At 43.1% G+C, this 8,118-nt stretch overlaps 1 long non-coding RNA gene across 2 annotated transcripts; it reads right to left on the bottom strand.

The window, feature by feature from the left end:
- Nucleotides 1-3,579: 3,579 nt before the first annotated feature.
- On the bottom strand, nucleotides 3,580-7,795 carry LOC119317270. Of its 2 annotated transcripts, XR_005153565.1 has the most exons (4): nucleotides 5,965-7,795; nucleotides 5,253-5,420; nucleotides 4,144-4,863; nucleotides 3,580-4,042 (listed from the first exon to the last, which is right to left on the bottom strand). It is a non-coding gene; the product is annotated as an uncharacterized LOC119317270 (long non-coding RNA). The 2 variants fall into 2 exon arrangements; XR_005153564.1 differs by having other exon boundaries at nucleotides 3,580-4,863.
- Nucleotides 7,796-8,118: the final 323 nt, after the last annotated feature.

The raw sequence follows: 8,118 nt of genomic DNA, 5'->3' as shown, positions 1-8,118 counted from the left end.
ATTTGGGCTTGTCCCAAACAAACACTTGACGTAGATAGTAGGACGCAGTCTTTCCCCTTAGTTACAGATTTTTGTTGCATGGGAGAGGGACCCAACGATTGTTGAATTGGTGGACACAAAGTGGAAAGAAGCGGTAGGAGAATCAGTGGAATCAGTGCATGCAAAGTTAAACCAACTGGGGACAGATTTGTCAGCGTGGGACAGAGAGCACTTTGGAAATGTTCGACGTGAAATAAGCCAATTAAAAAAGTATCTACAGGAATGGCGGGCGATCCCAGGCCGCACGGGACCGTCACATGCTGAGATTAAGGTTTCTGATCGTCTGATTGAGCTCTATTACCGTGAAGAGATGTTGTGGCGACAACGTGCACGCATTGAATGGCTCAAGCATGGCGACAAAAACACGTACTTCTTTCACTTGCGTGCAAGTAGGAGACGGAGGAAAAATCAGATTAAGTCTTTGCAGAAAGATAATGGTCAAATGACGGATGACATGGCAGAGATGGAGTCGATGGCCACAACTTTTTATAAAAAATCTTTATACTTCCAAAGGCGTGCATGATATGAACGAGGTTCTAGATACTGTCCCATGTAAGGTAACGGCGGCAACGAATGAAACACTTAACGCCCCCTACACCCAAGCTGAAGTCAAGAAAACTTTGTTTCAGATGTTCCCCATCAAGGCCCCGGGCCCAGACGGCTTTCCAGCACACTTTTTTCAGCGTCATTGGGACATATGTGGAGATGATGTTACTAAGGTGGTCCTAAGAATTGTGGACGGGACAGAGTCAGCCAACTGCATTAATGAAACTATCTTGGTTTTAATCCCAAAGGTAAAAACCCGACTCTCCTATCACAGTTTCGACTCATTAGTCTATGTAATGTGTTGTACAAGATTGCATCGAAGGTTATATCCAACCGCCTGAAGGAGATTCCACCAGAGATAATATCTGAGGAGCAATCAGCCTTTGTCCCAGGAAGGCTAATCACTGACAATATCATAACTGCTTATGAGTGTCTGCATTTCATGAAGCGAAACAGGGCAAAGAAAAATCAATCTTGTGCTTTGAAACTTGACATGATGAAAGCATACGATAGGATGGAATGGGAATACCTCCAAACTATTATGCTGAAGTTGGGATTCACAGAGAGATGGGTTAACATTGTGATGGGCCTGGTTAGCTCTGTCAAATTTTCAGTATTGTTCAATGGACGGAAGTTGGAAGAATTTACACCATCAAGAGGGATCCGTCAGGGGAACCCGATATCTCCATACTTGTTCTTGTTGGCAGCAGAGGGCCTTTCGTGCCTCTTAAAATTAAAAAGTGAGTCATCAAACTTGGGTGGTCTACAGGTGGCACCTTCCGCGCCGCAGGTAAACCATCTTTTATTTGCAGATGACACCTGCTGTTCTTCAAGGCGAATAGTGTTGGTGCTACCGAGGTGCTCCAAGTCTTGGACATATATTGTCAAGCTACTGGTCAGCGAATCAACTACAACAAATCATCTATCTTTTTCAGCAAGGGTGTTCCAGATAATGTTCGCAATGATATCAAAGGTATTCTTAATGTGCCAATTGAAACTTTGAATGAGAAGTACCTAAGTATGCCTTCCAACATGGGGAGTTCGAAGAATGGGGCTTTCAAATACCTCAAAGATCGACTGTGGAGCAAGATACAAGGCTGGATTGAAAGCACCATGTCGAGAGCGGGGAAAGAATTCCTTGTCAAATCAGTAGCTCAAGCAGTTCCGGTTTATTCCATGTCATGCTTCAGACTTCCTCGAGGACTCTGTGAGCACCTAAACAAGCTTATGAGAAAGTTTTGGTGGGGTAGCAAAGAAGGGCAGCGGAAACCACACTGGGTGTCCTGGAGAGACATGACACAACCAAAGTACATGGGGGGCTTGGGCTTCAAGGACTTTGAGTTGTTCAATCTAGCCATGCTAGCGAGGCAAGCTTGGCGTCTGTTGCAGAACCCTGATTCTTTGAGTGCGAGGATATTGAAGAGCATCTACTACCCAAGCACCTCCATTTTAGATGCAAGCCTCGGCAACCACCCAAGCCAGATATGGCGAGCAGTAATTGAAGGACGGGACACCCTCAAACAAGGTTTAATTAAGAGGATTGGGAATGGTCTCACCTCCAATATATGGACAGAGAATTGGCTCCCAAGAACAGAGATGCCGCGCCCATATGGTTGTTTGCTACAGGACCGACCAGCTTTAGTGTCTGAACTTATTGATCCAACGACTGCCACCTGGAATGTTCAGCGCGTTCGTGAGGTTTTCCTGGATATAGATGTTCCTGTCATTCTCGGGATCCCTTTATGCACTCGGAACGTGGCAGATTTTTGGTGCTGGAACCATGAGAAGAATGGGTCTTTTTCAGTAAAATTGGCATATAACATGTTGGTTGCAACTCGACAGAGAAGGGGAGCTTGGCTGTATGGCACAGCGGGATCTTCTGCTGAAAGCAGAGACGAGAGGGCATGGAAAGGATTGTGGAAGACAGAGGTGCCGGGCAAAATTCAAATGTTCCTATGGAGACTTGCGAAGCAGACGCTGCCGACCGAGGATGTAAGGGCACATCGCCACATGTCTAATTCTAACTCGTGCGGTCTCTGTGGAGCTCCGGATTCTTGGCGCCACTCTTTACTCGAGTGTACGACCTCCAGATGCATTTGGGCCCTTGTAGATGAGGAGCTAGCACAAAGCCTAGTGGCGACATCTGAGCCGAGTGCCAAGCATTGGCTTTTTACTCAGATGGAAGTATTATCTCATGCATTGTTTGTCAAACTTGGTGTTCCTTTGTGGGCTATTTTGTCGTCACGAAGGAAAGCTATCCATGAGGGAATTTTCCAAAGTCCACATTCTACACATGCCTTCGTTCAAAGGTTCACTGAGGAGCTCCAGGTTCTAAATCCCGGTCGGCCAGCTGCTCATGTTTCTGGCCCGGCGGGGTCAAACGTTCAGGAAAGGAAGCGACCTAAAGCACCCCCCTCCCCAGTAGGCGAAAATTAACGTGGATGCAGGAATCAGAGTTGGCCGGAGAGGCTCTGCAGTCGCAGTCTGTCGCGACAGCAATGGAGAGTTTTTAGGCAGTTCAGCGCTGATCATAGTAGGGGTGGATGACCCTGCGACAATGGAAGCCATTGCATGTCGAGAAGCTCTATGCCTAGCTGAAGATCTTCATATCAGAACGTTTGTCGTAGCTTCTGATTCCAAAAAAGTGATTAAAGATATCAACAACGGTACTATGGGACGTTATGCAGCAATAGTGAGCGAGATCAAGTCTCGAGCAACCTCCTTTCATTGTAATTTCATATTTGAGGGACGCGCCAATAATTATGAGGAAAATTTCGCTGTAGGACGTCATGTGTGGCTCGGCCAGCCTCATCATGAAACTTGTATCCCACAATTTGTGGTCTTTGATGAATAAAATCGGCCTTTCAGCTCAAAAAAATACAGATTTTTGTGATAAATTGCATATGCACATGGAATTATTCGTATAGATTGCACAAACATTATAAAGAAGGACCATCAGACTAATCAAACTTTTAAATAACGATGAACGAGTCATTAGGAACATTATCAATACATAGCACAAGGGCCCGTGCGTTACAACGGGTACACAATAAGTTTGACAGTTTGTGTTGTATTTAAAAATGTAACTGTTGTGGTGCACTACTGATTAACTCTTTATTTTGACGGTCCTCAAAATTCTTCATAAAACCACTTCGACCTTGTTTGAACCTTCACATCTAAAAATGGTTTTAGCACAAAACCATATATATCATGGCATCAGGTCATGGATAGCACATGTTGCTCAAAGGCTTGTGAAAAAGATTTAAGTTTTTACGCTGTGACTTCTCTAATCTGGTCAATATAAACAGACTGACAAGATGCTCGGCCACCAGAGGAATTTTCATAGCGCTTCATGTTCCTCTTCAACTGCCTTGGTCCTTCATCAAGCAACATGTTGCTTGACACTTCTTGAAAGTTGAACAATATTAATTCTCTAGAAGTTCCTTGGCTTGTTTAGCTGCTTGAACAAATCAATAGAATTGGGACTACATTTACAACACTTTCAAGCCAAAGAGTTAATTATCACGTAAGTTACTTAATGGCCATCCGAACATATACCAGGTTGTATGGGGGTCACATCACATGACACTTTTGTTCTACACGGTGACATACAAAAACAAGGACTGATTGGCTTGTCTGTATAATTAGAAGAATAGAAGCTTTTCAAGAGATCATCTCTTCAGAGTAATTAAGAATAAAGATAAATCATTAAACAGTTCCCTTAACAATCACAATGTGATTCTACCTTTTCAAAATATTTGTATGCAACTTTTTATTTTTAACACTCTTTATTTTCTCCAGGTAAGTTGTAATGATGTAAACTGCTTCAGGCGGTAATCCTGCCTAAAATGTTAGGTCAAAGTTGCAAAGAGAACCTTGTGGCACACTCACCTATGAGTAATGATTAGATAAAGATCGGCTTCTGCCTTTCGAGTAATGTTTAGATAATGTAAGGTTAGGATCCCATAATTCCCCCAAAAAAGATATCAAAATAATTCAACAATCTACAAATGATTATGATATACTCGTAGAAGAACTTGGAGATGTTCCGGTAAGAAGCAAGATTCCACCTTCTGCCATTGGCTTTTGGATGATATAATGACATGTATATAGAGAGTCTTACTGCTGGCACGAGCAAGAAGCACGGAGAGTGGGCATGGGCGAGCCGCAAATAGGATGCAGCCTTGCCAGGGGTCGCGTAGGAACACGCTGATAACCACGAATAGAAGTAGCAACAATCAGCTCAATTCACCTCACTTTGTAACAGAAAAATCACACCTACAATGGAAGCAACATAAGTACATCACCATCGGTCCAACACCAAACCAATGAGCCTTTAGATCTGCGGACCTGCTATTTTGATGTGTTCACTGGAAGAATGTACAGTCGGAGTACAAAGTAACGGTTGAAAATAATGCAGAATAATATTCTCTAGCTTAATATACAAAGGAAAATGAAAAGATCATTATGACAGACATGGGAAAGGTTTGAGATAGGTTCTATATTAGTGCTCAAAAAGCCACTGTCTAGCTCAGAAAGTCATTTACTTTTGATAGCATCATCGATTTAATCTTGATTTTCTCAAGTGAATAACAATTCCTTATTGTCACCAACTACAAAAAAGGAAATGTGAATAAAAGGTTGCTGTAAGATTTGAGGCAGAATACCTCCAGGGAAGTTGGACCCCTACTCTCAAATGTCTTGTTGTTGTCCTTGTTATTGGCATACTTCACATAATGATCACGCATCAGGTGAAAAACGTCTGCCAGCACGAATATCAAAACTGCGCTAGTCCTTGTACCATGGAGAATAAGCATCTTCTTGCCATTCTCAAACTGGGAAACAAACATTAGAGCAGGGTAAAACACATAAATACTATTTCTAGTTTCTCAACATGGAAGGTTCGATATCAACAACTTTTCCAATAGCATCTGGAAAAACGATATGTAGATATCCACATGATATATATGGCATGAGAGCTTTTACCATAGCTGATCCAAGTTTTCTACACATGATTTGCAAATAATCTGATTAATCCTAGTCACAGCCAGAACTTTTTTAAATCAAGGTATATGATCTTGGGATAAATTTTTGTTCTCATTGTCAAAATTACCAAATGACCATAACTAAGAACCACATCCTAAAAGCAAGCATTTTTGTGAGAATCAGCAAAAGCGCGGACACACACATACCATAAACGTTTGTTGAACAGCAAATCAAGCTACTGATTTCCATCATATAGCAACTCGAAAACAAATCATATGTGGCTATGTACTACATATATCCTAATCGACGTCCAACCAATGAAGTCCCATCACATTAAACACATAATAATGTTTATCCACTTGGACTAACATATCAAGATCAAAGTCTGCTCACCATAGGTGGGTGGAGTCACGTATCTAAGCAGTGATTGCCAATGTGTGGCCATCGGCCGGCTACCGCTGCAGCTTCCATTCCTTGTCTCCCTGTTCACATGTACCTAGCAGAAGCATACATATCTACATATCATGAATGGATTGTAATCAGCAAGCAGAAGCCTTCTGTATGTAGATGTGTAACAGTAAGCGAGTAGCAGCATGAAATATCTGTAGTAACAAGCTGCTGTTCTCTTCTCCGATCTCTCTATATATGGAATAGTAGTATAGCACAAAAGAGCAGCAAATATAGCAAAACCAGAGCAGCCTCAGCAAGGCAACATACCTCTATAGAGGAAGACTAATATTTTTTCTTAACTCAGATATAAAACGGCAACGAAGTGTATAACTATCTCTTCTTATGAATACAAATATTGTACACTAAATAGCAGATTAAATTACAGTGATCATTATCTACATTATATTGTAGAGCGAGCATATATTTATATACACAAGAGTCATATATTTGAAGTGTTTCTTGCTGTCAACACCTAGCCGAGATAAAATAAGTAGACCTAAAATGAAATTCGAGATGGGCGTATATCACAACAAAGAAGTACGAAAAGTTTCCATAAGAAAAAGAACTACAAAAAGTTAATTGTGTACAAAAAGTTCATTGTGTACCAATACTTCTATCAGTGACCCAGAGTAAAGATTAGGCTTCGCCTTGCTATATTAGTGTAGAATATAAATAACTAAGGACAAATAGAAAGACTACCAACAGATGGTATTTATCCTGCTCTTTCTTCGTGTAGAACACAGGTGAATAAACAGGTGTTCAAACTATCTACTTTTTTCTTCTGTTAGCATATAGGAAAATTGAAAAGACATATACAAACAGAAGAACCAAAAAATTCTGTATATGATCACCAAAAATGGTTGTCTACTACCAAGTTGCAGCAAGATGATCTGAAATGTAAATCAAAGGGATCTGAATTCTGAAGCTGCTTGTCGTCTAAAAGTGGAATATGAGTAGCACATTGTAGGCATAACCTTAGTGCAGTAGCCAAAGGGGTCTATCCCCCTCTCTCTCATGTCACCAGCTAATCATATTGGATAATGCAAAGTCAATTAGACAAAGGATCAAACTCCAGTTGAATATCTCCCGTCCACTGCCTCCTTTATCTTGTGACAGCCGTGCAAAGTAAATTCCACCTCTAATCTTGGCACTCTGAGACTATTAATTCATATCCACGTGAATGGCCTCTTTCTGCTACATTAAAACTATCTACAAAATTGACCTCACGTAAGGGGATTCATGGACTATTCATGTAATAGATTAGACAAGGTAAATTCCACCCATAACCATGGCTGCAGTCTTGGCAACCGAGAACACCTGTATGCCGCCCAACCTTCTCTCCAAATCCTTCTCCTCTGGGTCGCGAGGCGTGTCAGATCATCCACCCCATCGCCCATCACGAGTCTGATGACGGGGAGCGCGAGATGGCGAGCCCATAGGGCGCGCTTGACGGCAGGGCTGAGCAGGATGCCAGTCGATCGCTCAGCGTAGCACCGTCCATAGGTCAGATCAGCCATCAGGCTGGTGGAGCTTGGAAGGGAGGCTGGGAAGGTGAACAGCAAGGGCTTGGACATTGGCGTCTCAGCCTCGTAACCTCTTTATCTTGGGCGGGAGCATCGCGAAGACGGAGGCAGCGGCGAGCGGAGGGAGGGGCGCGGCGGTGGCGGCGGATCCGCACCAGCGAGTGGCGTTAGGGCGACGGCATGCTGTAGCGGGGGCGGCGGCGGCGGATCCGGTCGTGAGGAGAGGATAGAGCATAGAGGAGACAACCGTACTTGGGAGATTAGTACCACCTCGTTTATATTATGATTTTGTCCATACAAATTATAAAAGTGTATTATAACATAAGAAGAAAGCGTATTGTGACAATGAACCCACGGAGTCAATCCATAACATAAGAAGAAAGCGTAATTCTCGGTTGGCAGGATAATGATCGGCGTTGTCAAACGCCGTACCTGGCCGTTAGCGTGTACAAACGTGTCGTACCCTTTCCCCTTCCCCTTCCCACGCCGTGCGCTACTCCGGGGCCGGCGTCCACCTTCCCCCGCCGTGCGCTACTCCGGCGCCGACGTCCATCTTCCCTCGCCTTCCTCGCTT

The sequence above is a fragment of the Triticum dicoccoides genome, chromosome 6A, assembly GCF_002162155.2.
Source record: "Triticum dicoccoides isolate Atlit2015 ecotype Zavitan chromosome 6A, WEW_v2.0, whole genome shotgun sequence".
In the NCBI taxonomy this organism is placed as follows: Eukaryota; Viridiplantae; Streptophyta; class Magnoliopsida; order Poales; family Poaceae; genus Triticum; species Triticum dicoccoides.
Note: the sequence above shows the minus strand (reverse complement) of the source record. Positions and strands in the feature narration are given on the sequence as shown.